This window comes from Hyperolius riggenbachi, chromosome 3, assembly GCF_040937935.1.
Source record: "Hyperolius riggenbachi isolate aHypRig1 chromosome 3, aHypRig1.pri, whole genome shotgun sequence".
NCBI lineage: Eukaryota > Metazoa > Chordata > Amphibia > Anura > Hyperoliidae > Hyperolius > Hyperolius riggenbachi.
The window spans coordinates 100941602-100954572 of record NC_090648.1 but is presented as its reverse complement, the minus strand read 5'-3'; the positions used below and the strand labels follow the sequence as shown (position 1 = coordinate 100954572).

Below are 12971 nucleotides of genomic sequence, written 5' to 3'. Positions count from 1 at the left end.
AGGGAAGTATGATTGCGGTTCATGTTTTTTCTTCTCTTACAGTCTGACTCTACCCTACAAAAGCCAACCTCTACGGGCATAATAGTTTGATTTATCTTTTTCTTATAATAGAACACCGAAAGTGTTGATAATGTGAGGTTATGTTAAGTTAATAGGAAATGAATAAGAAAGTTTTTCTCTAGCGATGATTAGATACAAAATAGGGAGCATTACTAGCTATAGCACTACAGCAAAAATTCCCGAGGTCTTAGAGGTTCATTTTATTATATTACTTAAGTAAGTTTGAATCAATTCTGCACCATAATATGAGTCGATGAACATTGACCTACGAAATATTGAAAGGAAGAACTACCCTCACTAGGTGACAAATTTAAGTCCATGAAGATGGGTGGCTGGAAAACTAAATCAAGGTTTTACATACGGGCGGATAGAGTAGCTATCTCACACTCTATTGTTATCCATATCAATACATTTTATATATTTCATATATATACAATTATCTAATTTCATTGCTAGCGCCACACGCTCCCCATTCAGTGTATTAATACATACACCGATTATTCTGATCCCACATTGTGGGTAGACACAAAAAGCCATATTGTGTCTACGTGGGCGTGTTCTTTCAGTAGTCGTTAGATTTATAAGGTATTTTAGAAGTGAACAGATTTATCCATGCGACAATTATCTAAGTTAATTGCTTTCTTTTACATACTCACCCTTTCTCTCCTCCCCCCCCCCCCCCTCCTTCCTCTTGACCTCCTATACTACACTTTTTCAGGTGGAAGTCTAGCTAGATATTATAGCCCTGAGTACCACAAGATGGCAAAACAACAGCCAAAAAAAACACCATTGAAGGAAAGGAACATACACACTTCGACAGGGCCTTTAACACTAAAGATTATCTCTTTCAATGTCAACGGCATAAATGTGCCAGAAAAAAGATCCACAGTCTTTAATTTTTTATGCAAAGAACAAGCTCAAATTGCTTTTCTGCAAGAGACACATTTGAGATCAACACATATGCCTACCAGATTTGATTCTAGATACCCACTGGCCTTTCACGCCACAACAGATTCGTCCAAGACAAAGGGTGTATCCATTTTCCTACACAGGGACCTTGCCTTCAAGATAGAAGACACTGAAAGAGATCCGGACGGTCGCTTTCTGTTTGTTAAGGGAAGGATGGGTGAACGACAGATCACGATGGCCACGATATATGCACCAAACAAACATCAAGTCACATTTATTACCTCCACACTGCAGAAACTGTTGAGTTTCTCTCAGGGGATCCTGGTCGTGGGAGGAGACTTTAATGTTCCCATTCATCCCTTATTAGACTGCTCTAACGGCTCCTCGGCTTTATCATATAAATCCTTGAAAGCTATTAAAACTAGTCTGCAAAATTTAACGTTAATGGATCCTTGGCGCATAGCCCATCCTAGGGACAAAGACTATACTTACTATTCAACCCTTCACAATAAATATTCGCGAATTGACTATCTTTTTGTGGCGCAGCGGGATCTGTCGTTGATCTGGGACTCTAAGATAGGCAACATCTCGATCTCTGATCATGCACCCATTGCCTTGACTTTGCTGTAATCAGAGGGCAGTTCATCCAGATGGGTGCGAAACTTAAAAGAGAGAGGGAAGAAGGCATCCTTAAATTGACCACAGATATTAATAAGCTTGAAAGCATGCACAAGCAATCCTTGGCTGCCCAAACACTGGAGGAACTATCTTTACGTAGAGCACAACTGCAATCACTATTACTCACAGATGCTAAACGGAAGATTATGGCAGGGAGGAAAATATTTTATGAGATGGGTAATAAAAGCGGAAGATACTTGGCAAAATCTCTTAAGGAAAAAGTATTATGCTCACAGATTTCCTCCATTGTTGACGGTAACTAAAGAAAGCTGGTTAAATCAGAGGATATCGTAGAGGAATTCAAGAAATATTACAATTCATTATATAATTTGCCACCCATGCCACACTCTTCCTCATATCCCTCGGACAAAACAGGTAGACAAACGAAAAATAACAGAATTTCTCCAGAAATACGGGAAACCCCTTCCTATGACACAATCTGAGAAAGAGGATATGGAGGCACCCTTTACGGAGGATGAGTTTCGTCTAGCAGTCAAAGCGTTAAAACCTGGAAAATCTCCCGGCCCTGACGGGTTCACTGCCCAATACTTTAAAGCTTTTAAACAAATCCTAGCAACCCCATTTGTCTCAGCCTTCAACGCAGTTTCTCCTACTTCCACTCTCTCCCAACAATTTCTCTCTGCCCACATAGCAGTGATCCCCAAACCAGGGAAAGACCCACAACAATGCTCTAACTATCGCCCAATCTCACTGCTAAACTTGGACGCCAAAATCTTGGCTAAGATGTTAGCAAACAGATTACTCCCCTTCATCCCGGGCCTTATTGAGAACGATCAAGCAGGGTTTGTCCCAGGAAGAGAGGCAAAAGATAACGTAATGAGGACAATTGGAGTAATGGCATATACCAAAAAACAAAACATCAAAGCTTTTATTGTATCCACAGATGCGGAAAAAGCCTTTGACAGGGTGGCGTGGGATTATATACGCGCCACCCTGTTAAATCTTGGCCTGGGACCATTTATGAGACAACAGATTGAGTTGCTTTATTCGAACCCCTCGGCACAGGTAAAAGCTAATGGTTGCCTCTCCAAAAGCCTGCATATCAAGAATGGGACGAGACAGGGATGTCCCTTATCCCCGATCATATACATTCTTACATTGGAACCCTTCTTGAATGCAGTAAGGCAGGACAGAAAGATTAGGGGAATCCAGACAGGCTCGTCCTATCATGTAGTCGCAGCTTTTGCGGACGACCTCTTATTCTATTTACAGGATCCCGTAGCGTCACTCACAAGCCTAATCAAAAGATTTGACGAATTTGGGTATATCTCAAACCTAAAGATAAACATTCATAAGTCGCAAGCCCTTAATCTATCATTAGACCCCTCCACTGTAAATTTATGCAAAAAGAAATTTTCTTTTACATGGACATCTGACCAACTACATTATCTGGGGATAAACATAACACAAAATTGAAGCGACTTGTTTAAAAAAAATTTGGGGGCGATAGGAACTGCGTTGGAGGCTGACCTAACTCAATGGGGACAAATGAAAAGCTTAACCTGGTTCGGTCGAATGGCCGCAGTTAAAATGAACCTGCTACCGCGGTTCCTATACATCAGTCAATGCCTTCCAATTGCACTCCCAGCGTCATATATACGCGACCTCCAAAAATGCATCAACAAATTCATCTGGGGAAACAAACCCCCTAGGATTAAAAGATCCCTCCTCTCACTACCTAAAGAGAGTGGAGGCACGGCCTTGCCGGATCTACATACATACCATGTAGCCTCTCAATTATGCAAAATTGTTGAATGGGCAAGCAGTAAGAACCCTAAAAAATGGGTATTAATTGAACAAGAGACAGCTGGCAGAGGAGCGCAAGTTCTAGGTTGGGCAGATGTATCAGGTGCCGAACAGAAATCTTGGACGAACCCTCTTTTAGTAGCAACATTAAAAACAATGAGACGCAACCTTCCCTCTTTGGGATTGTCCTCATTCCCAAGCAAGTTGACTCCACTTTACGGAAATCCCTCCTTCACCCCTTCCTCTGATATTCCCTTTCTTCAAAACTGGCCAAACAATAAAATTCCAAGAGTAAAAGATTTTATCACAGATGGCTCGGTGAAAACCCTGTCTGACATAAATGCCATGAGGGAAGATGTTTCACTAAACTTTTGGCAATACTTCCAGATTAGACACTTTTTAAATTCCCTGAAACATAGATTTGACTGGAAGAAGCCTTTCACTCAATTTGAAGATTTAATTCTTACAACAGAAACTCCCAGACATCTGATCTCAGTACTATACAAGATGCTGTTATTGCCCCCCCCCCCCCCCCCCCAAAAAATGACAAACCAAAATATCAGAGGTAGTGGGAGGAAGACCTGGGACTCTCATTGGATGAAGATCAATGGGTTAAGATACTTATTTTTAACCACAAAGGTACATTAAATGTTAACATGCAGGAATTGGGCTATAAAATCATGTCTAGGTGGTACAGAACACCGACCATTCTCCATAAAATACATCCGTCCACGCCAGATGCATGTTGGAGATGTGGCTCTACAGGGGGTAACATTACTCATATTTTCTGGTCATGTCCACTACTGAACTCTTTTTGGGCACAAGTCCACCAAATTGTGGAAAAGGTATCATGCGAGAGGATCGAATTCTCCCCAGGTTCATATTTGCTACACAACACGATGGATTCCATCAAGTCATATAAAAGATCCTTGGTCCTTCACATGATCAATGCGGCTAGAGCCATGATCCCTATTAAGTGGAAATTCACCACACCTCCCACAATCAAAGATTGGTTTGAGAAATTAGCGGCAATTGAAGCCATGGAGAATTTGATCCATATCGCAAATGATCAATCTGAAAAGCATTCTATGACCTGGCTGCGGTGGTTTGATTTCCAATGTTCGGATATTTATAAAAATATCATGACTTCTTGAGCCGGAAACGCACCCTTCTGATACCTACCCATCTTCCTTTCTTTCATTTTTTTCTCGCGGTCGCATGGATATCTCTAAAAGTTACCGTTATAACCCCAAAGTGTTGTTAGTGTTTTCCATTGAGCTTTCTAACTGACTACTTGAATAATATTGTTGTATTCTACTGCTGAAATGTTGATCTGTCCATATAGGTATCTTGTAAAAGGAAGCATAACGTATAATTATGTATGATGTTTCATCATAATGTACCTTTTCACTTCTGATGTTTATACTAATGTCATTTAATGTTTCTTCAATAAAGCTTGAATTGAGAAAAAAAAAATAATAAGGTGAGATAATTTAACAGAAAGGCTTTGTGAATCAGGCCCTTAGTCACTTTGCTTCACCTAGTATGCTGAGACCAGTGCCCAGAGTTGACATCTATCACCTCCCTGGCAGCTCTGTAGAGTTAGTTACTGTCCTTTCATTAACTTATTCTGCCTGGTCACCTAACTACATTAACCCCTTTCTGCAAGGTTGCACATAGCGGACGTCCCCGAGAGACCCGCGGAGCCTTTTTCTCTTCTCTCCCTGCACCGCTCAGCCCTCTTCTCCTAATTGATTTCCGAAGAGCTGATCCCTGGATTAATGGCCAGTTCCACCTATCAATCAGCCGACGTCGCAGTAACGCGGCCTCTCATCGCATTCTGCTGAGTGGTCCCCAGGGAGAGCTGAGTGGACCATTGTATTATTATTTATGTGTTATTCTTATTTAATGGACTTAATGCTGAACAAGGGAAACAGATCCTGGCAAGGCAACGTTGTTTAGACCACGGGGCTAACAATCCAGTGACATAATTCATAGGCCCCATTGTGACTCCAATATATCAACTGCCTCCCCCTTTATTGACATCATCATTCCATTTAATACTAGGATATTGTGCCTTTGCTTAGAGTGATATCATGGCTGTGACTAATTGTGACTCCGCAGGATGACTTCAAGGCAGCTTATAGTAATAATAACAAGGCAGGGGATCTTATCAGTTTCATGTATACCAAAGGAAGGGGAGGGGGTGAGACAATCTTGTTTATTTTGACTTGTTATTCATAGAAGGTTCATTTTACGCCTGCATTGGGAATATTTTAATACTATGAAAGGTGTCTTTTTTTTTCAACCTGTGTAACTATATCATCTATTAGGCATTTTTTTTTTAATCTGTGCAGTGAGTAATTACCTCTAATCTTTTTAGATCAAAAGGAAAGTCGCCTTGGTAACAAATGATGGAGAGAGCACTGGAGCCTCAGGTATGGAAAGTGAAGATAATATCCTCAGTGGGACATGCTGGTTTCCCCCATACATATGTATCCAAAAGCTCAGGGGCGTAGCAATAGGGGGTGCAGAGGTTGCGACCGCATCGGGGTCCTTGGGACAGAGGGGCCCCCGAAGGGCCCTCCCTCAACTTCAGTATTAGCTCTCTATTGGTCTTGTGCTCATAATAATCAATTCTATAGATACTTTTAATAGTGGTAATCAGGCACGTGCACAGGGGAGTGCTCTGGGTGCCCAGGCACCCCCTTTTTATAATCCTCAAAAAAGGCCCCTCTCGACGTGCAAAATAAGCTCCGCCCCAACCGTGATAAGCCCCGCCCACCCACGGGAATCTCCACCCCCGCCTGGGACACTTTCAAGTGAAGAGGCCCAGACAGGAATCCTAGTGTGGCATACTGACCTCTCCCTCCACCTAGGACCCATACTGACCTCTACCTCCCCCAGCACCCATAGTGACCTCTCCCTCCACCTAGTACCCAGTGACCACTCCCTCCCCTAGCACTCACAGGGACCTCTCCCTCCACCTAGTACCCACAGTGACCACTCCCTCCCCTAGCACTCACAGTGACCTCTCCCTCCACCTAGGACCCATACTGACCTCTCCCTACCCAGTACCCACAGTGACATCTCCCTTCACCCAGCACCCACAGTGACCTCTCCTACCCAGCACCCACAGTGACTTCTCCCTACCCAGCACCCACAGTGACCTCTCCCTCCACCCAGCACCCACAGTGACCTCTCTTACCCAGCACCCACAGTGACCTCTCCCTCCACCTAGCACCCACAGTGACCTCTCTTACCCAGCACCCACAGTGACCTCTCCCTCCACCTGGGACCCATAGTGACCTCTCCCTCCACCTAGCACCCACAGTGACCTCTCCCTCCACCTAGCACCCACAGTGACCTCTCCCTCCATCTAGCACCCACAGTGACCTCTCCCTCCACCTGGGACCCACAGTGACCTCTCCCTCCCCCAGCACCCACAGTGACCTCTCCCTCCCCCAGCACCCACAGTGACCTCTCCCTCCACCTAGCACCCACAGTGATCTTTCCCTCCACCTAGGACCCACAGTGACCTCTCCCTCCCCCAGCACCCACAGTGATCTCTCCCTCCACCTAGCACCCACAGTGATCTCTCCCTCCACCTAGGACCCACAGTGGCCTCTCCCTCCCCCAGCACCCACAGTGATCTCTCCCTCCACCTAGCACCCACAGTGATCTCTCCCTCCACCTAGCACCCACAGTGATCTCTCGCTCCACCTAGGACCCACAGTGACCTCTCCCTCCCCCAGCACCCACAGTGACCTCTCCCTCCCCCAGCACCCACAGTGACCACTCCCTCCCCCAGCACCCACAGTGATCTCTCCCTCCACTTAGGACCCACAGTGACCTCTCCCTCCCCCAGCACCCACAGTGACCTCTCCCTCCACCTAGCACCCACAGTGACCTCTCCCTCCCCAGCTCTAGCAGTGATCCTGCCTATCCCAGCACCCACACTGACCTATCCCTCCCCAGCACCCACAGTGATGTTTCCCTCCCCCCAGTGGCTACCCTCCTGTTCCCTGCAGCACCCACAGGGACCTCCCATCCCAAAAGCAGCACCTACAGTGACCTCCCCCATTTCCAGCGCCCACAGTGGCTTCTCCCAACACCCAACATCCACTCCCTCCTCCAGTAACCACACTGACTTCTCCCAGCACCCACAGTGGCCTACCCTTCCCCTAACACCCACACCTTCCCCCATCAACCACACTGACCTCGACCTCCCGTAGCAGCAACTATGCCATTCATAGCAGTACCCACAGTGACCTCCCACCCCCTGCACCCACAACAATCCCACCAATATTCAGCACCCACATTACACTCAACCAGTAACCCCCACTATAGCAAGCACCCAGTACTTGCACCAAGCACCTTGCACCCAATACTCACATCCGGCCACAATATGGCACTTAGTACTTGCATCAAATAGCCACATGACACCCAATACCTGCACCCCTTCACCCTATAGCTGGCACCCAGTACTTACACCTACATGGCACAGTACTTGCACCCAGCTCTGACATGTCACTCACTACTCACACCTGCACACAGCCTCCACATGGCACCCACTCACATAACCAGTAATAGCACCCGAATTACCTGCACTCAGAACCCACGTGACACACAACACCCACCCAGAGCTAGCACCCAGTGCAGGCATGGCTCCAAGTATTTGCACCTATGTGATACCCAGTACCTGCACCCAACACCCACATGTTTCATCTGCAGTAGTTCCAGTTGCACTAAGCCTCCACTTGGTGCCCAGCACCTACAGCAAGCACTCACATATGACATCCAGTACTTGCACCCAGAACTCAAAAGGGACTGAATACCTGCAATCATCACCTACATGATGGTTGATACACACCCATGCAGCCAGAATCCACATGACACCCTGTGCCAGCACCCAGAACCCACATGGCACCCAGCATCTGCCTTTAGCACCCACATGACAACAAATACCCCACTAGCCATCACCCATCACCCATATGTCACCATGTACTCACTCCCAGTACCCACTTGGCACTCAGTATTTGCACCTAAGACCCACATACCCCCATAATCAACACCCACATGGCACAGTACTCACACATCACCAAATTCCAAAGCCATTATATGCACCTAGTACCCGTCCATGGCCAGCACCCAAATAGCACCCAGTACCCATCCTTGGTCCGAACCCATATGAGACTCAGTACTCTCCCATGGCACACATCCAGACCACACATGGCACTCCCTACTCACTCATGTCCAACACTCACATGGCTCCCTGTACCAATTAGCACTCGCATGGCACCCACTGCAACTCACTGCACTCACTGCAACTTACCACAAAGTGAACCTTTGCGTCTCACCATCTACTGCACCTGGGCACCCACTGCACCTTGGCACTTACTGCAGTTTTGCATCTACTAATGCTTAGCAACCACTGCATATTGGTAACCACTTCTTTGCCTGAAAAGAGGCTTGGGTGCTGCTCAAAAGGGACAGAGGTCCCAGTAATGAAAGGGGAGTCTGTGCCTCCACAGTGGGCTTCACTGTGCCTACTCTAACGCACTAACAGTGGGCACCTATCACTGCTGATTTGAGGGTGGTAGCACCAAAAGAGTTGGAAGGAGACACAAAGTCTGCCTGATACTGCTTTAAAGGTGTGTGTGTGTGTGTGTGGGTGGAGGGGGGGGGGGTTAAGACTGCCTTATGCTTTCTGGAGAGGGAGTATTACATACACAATTTAGCATGATTTATCGATTTCAAATTTGAGCACCACACCCTTGAGGATCCTCTGCATGGCCCCGCCCCTTCCTGCAGCACCCACACTGACCTCTACATTTCCCATCAGCCACCCATTCCCCTCCTAGCTGGCACCCAGATCTCACACTCACATGACACCAAGTATCTGCACCCAGGCATAAAATTGCACCTAGTACTCACACCTGCACACAGCTTCCACATGGCACCCACTATCTGCACCAAGTATCCACTTAACCCGTACCCGCACCCAAAGTACCTGCATTCAAAACCCATGTGATGCCCAAAGCCCACCCATAACCAGCACCCAGTACATGCATGACGCCAAGTATTCGCACCCATGTCACTCCCGGTACCTGCACCCAGCACCCACATGACATCCAGTACATGCACCCAGATCTTACATGGCACTAAGTTCTTGCAATCAACACCCACATGACACTCGATACCCAACCATAGCCAGAACCCACATGACACTCAGTACTTACACCCAGAACTCACATGGCACCCATCATCTGCATTCAGCAGCATGGCAATCAATACCCCCCTAGCCAGAAACGAGGAAGGGGGGGGGCATGCGGAGGAAGGCATTGCCAGGCCCCTTTTTTAAAATTTGAGCACCCCCCACTTAAGGACCCTCTGCACGGCCCTGGTGGTAATGATTAACAAACTGTTCCCCATCCCCTTCTTGCACCTCTGACACTGTATTTGCCATTGGCAGGTTTTGGTGTGCTGTATCAATTGCTACGTATCTAGTGCTTGGGGGGCCCCAATGTAAATCAGGGCGAACAGCTCCTTAGTTATGCCACTGCAAAAGCTATAAACACCTATAATTTCGGGTACATTCAAAAATACAGCAATTTTATTGAAACAATATCTAAGTACAAACAACAAAGAAGTAGTACAGGACAACATTCAAGGCACAAAAAATTGGTTGCCTGCAGCTAGAATAGCAGATCAGCTGGGAGCAAGGGGAAGCTAATACTTAAAATATTGGTAAAGTGTGATTATCGATGTTCTACCCAGAACCGGCCCTACCACGAAGCCAACTGAATCACGTGATTCAGGGTGTTACACGCTGGTAAGTCCTGACAGTGTGTCACATGATGCCGCTATGGCCATGGAAACCCAATGCTAGAAGCAGTGACTAGGTGAGTTAACCTCTTGCTTAAAGAGGAACTCCAGTGAAAATAATGTAATAAAAAAGTGCTTCATTTTTACAATAATTATGTATAAATGATTTAGTCAGTGTTTGCCCATTGTAAAATCTTTTAAATTCCTGATTTACATTCTGACATTTATTACATGGTAACATTTTTACTGTGGGCAGGTGATGTAGCTGCTGCATGCTTTTTTGGCAGTTGAAAACAGCTGTAAACAGCTATTTCCCACAATGCAGCAAGGTTCACAGACAGGAAACTGCCAAGAGTACATACTCAAGAGTTTCTTGGGGGAGGGGTTTCACCACAATATCAGTCATACAGCGCCCCCAGATGGTCTGTTTGTGAAAAGGAATAGATTTCTCATGTAAAAGGGGGTATCAGCTACTAAGTGGGATAAAGTTCAATTCTTGGTCGGAGTTTCTCTTTAAAGGATACCTTAGCTCAAAATTACATTAAAAACTGGGGAGCAGGCATGTTTAGTGGGCTTTCCTCATGCCAACTGCTCCCCCCATTCTTCTCTGTCCTCCTCCGGTACAGGCTACCGACCCCAAACTTACTTCCTGGTTGAGGTAGTCAAGGCTGACTGCGCAGGTGCACTATGTCGTTGTGACGTCGCAACTACGTAGTGTGCCTGCGGAGATCACTCTCAGCCGCAGGCGTGCGAACAAGGACATGCATCGCCGGGCAGCACCTGCGCAGTCAGCTGTGACTACCCCAAACAGGAGATAAGTTCGGAGGGTCGGTAGGCTGTACTGAAGGGGGACGGAGGAGAACGGTAGGGAGTGGTGGGCATGAGGAGAGCCCACTAAATATGCCTTCTCCACCAGTGTTTAATTTAATTTTGAGCTAAGGCATCCATTAAGCCCTCTCGCAACTCAGCAGGGAGGGAGGAAAAGAGGAGAGGAATGCGGTCCCTGGTCCGCAGCCTGGGGAGGCAAAAAGTTTGCCCAGCCCTGTCCTAATCCCACTCGGGGCAAATCCTGGTCATTCCAAGTGATAGTTACAACATACCGTGGCAATTACCTTTGTATCCTAAGGCTACTTTCACACCAAGACGTTGCGTTTTAGGGGACGTTAAGGTCGCATAATGTGCCCCTAACGCAATGCGTGGTGGTATTGAAGTTGGACGTCAGATTGAGCCGCGTTATGCGGCTCTCAAAGCAGTCGCTCCAGGATAGTGATGGGAAGTCCGGATCTTTTTAAGGATTCGGATCATTCGAATCGGATCATTGAAAAGATCCGGATCTTTGAACCAAATCATTTGAATCATTTTACTAGGGAAACAGACTGGGTGAAATGACTAGCAGGACAGGACTTTCCCTGCACTGTACATTGTGTATGTTCCTGTTTCTTCCACACAGACATCCACTGTGAACCGAATCTTTCATTGTGATGATCCGGATGATTCGACTCACAAAAAAGATCCGGATCAAATGAACGATTCGTTCATGATCCGGACAACACTACGAGTCCCACCACAAGTCACCACAGTGCAGTGAATTATAATTAGCCATGTGGCTAGTCACTGAGCATGTGCAAACAATCTAACGCAGCTCTATAGGGGTATAACGTACAGCATGCTGCACTTTCATTTAACGTGCAGCGTTATACCCTAATGCAACGTGGGCACTGTGAACAGCACATTGATTTTACAGTGCTGTGAGTTAGGCTGCGTTTCTGGCTGCTGTAGCGTGGGACTTTACTCTCCCACTGTGAAACCAGCCTTAATGTTCTCCTTGGTGCTATTTTCGCCACCAGCAAGCAAGAAAATACTCCGAATAATGTTGATAGTTCTTTTCCACCTACTTTTTGATACATTTTCAATTGCAAAGTGTTAAAAAGGTATTTAAAAGAGAAGATGAAAAATTATCTCCTAGGAGAAAACTCATGAGAAAAAGTTAATTGCATATCCATATGTACATCAGATGATTATGGTGCTTCCATCATTTCAGTAATAACAGTTTTTTTTGCAATTGTCGTGAAAACTAGAAGCTCATTATTTTTTATATCTTGTGTTCCTTAATTATTATTACAGGAAGTGATATGCAGGAGAAGGCATCAAATCAACATCATCATTAGATGTTTATGAGCATAAAAACGCATTATCCCAAACGCAGCAAAAATCCATAGTTCATCATGAATATATTACTGGAAAATAATGAATATGATCCGAACTTACGCTGGTGAGCTGGGACACCCTGTGTCTTCACCATTCAGCATACACACCATATGATTATTGTGCTTTTATATAATTCCTTGTTCAAACTTGATTTATGTTGCCAATAAATCCCAGTTGACAGTCAGACAAGAACAATCCGCCTGCAAGAAGATGGTTTTGTGGCCATGTTCTTCATACAAAAGCAAGCTTTTTCTCCTAAGGCAATGGTTTCAGTGCCATCTGTGTTAAAGTGTCGTTGCACTTAATTATACTTAAAGGGAACCTGAGAGGTGGGGGTCAAAATAAATGATACATACCTGGGGCTTCCTCCAGGCTGATCGCTCCCTCGCCATCTGGATCCTCCTCAATTCAGCTGTAAATTCCTTCGGTCTGGGGAGTACTGCACATGCGTGGCCTGGCCATGCACGCGCATCATAGGGCCCCAAATGGCTACTTACCACACTCCATACACTGAGAACGAG

General features: G+C 46.0%; 1 long non-coding RNA gene across 1 annotated transcript in view; it reads left to right on the top strand.

The window, feature by feature from the left end:
- The window catches only part of LOC137561072 (uncharacterized), a 34499-nt gene extending 21939 nt beyond the window's left edge, over positions 1–12560 (top strand). The window contains exons 2-3 of the long non-coding RNA XR_011029864.1: positions 5798–5852; positions 12367–12560. This is a non-coding gene — a long non-coding RNA (uncharacterized lncRNA). The remainder of the gene's footprint in view (positions 1–5797; positions 5853–12366) is intronic.
- Positions 12561–12971: the final 411 nt, after the last annotated feature.